The following is a 304-nucleotide window of genomic DNA, read 5'->3' as shown; positions in this document are numbered from 1 at the left end:
CACGTGGCGCCTCGCCTTCATCACACCTCACGTGGCGCCTCGCCTTCCCCACAGCACTGGGGATGCGGAGGGAGCCCGGCTTCCAGTCAGCCCCGGAGCTGGGAGGCTTCAGCAGGGTAGCTGATAAAAGGGGGCTGTGGAAAGCACATCGGTTGTTCTGGGAAACAGGCAGGAGGGACCTGCAGACGCCGGGTCAGAGGGAGCGCTGGAGAGAGGGGAATAAAAGTGCGATGGAAATAGCGCACCATGGAATTTACGGGGAGGCTGAAGGGAGGGATGAGTTAGGTAGCAGGGAGATCACAAA

The sequence above is a fragment of the Oxyura jamaicensis genome, chromosome 2 (genome assembly GCF_011077185.1).
Source record: "Oxyura jamaicensis isolate SHBP4307 breed ruddy duck chromosome 2, BPBGC_Ojam_1.0, whole genome shotgun sequence".
NCBI lineage: Eukaryota > Metazoa > Chordata > Aves > Anseriformes > Anatidae > Oxyura > Oxyura jamaicensis.
This window is presented reverse-complemented; position numbering follows the sequence as displayed.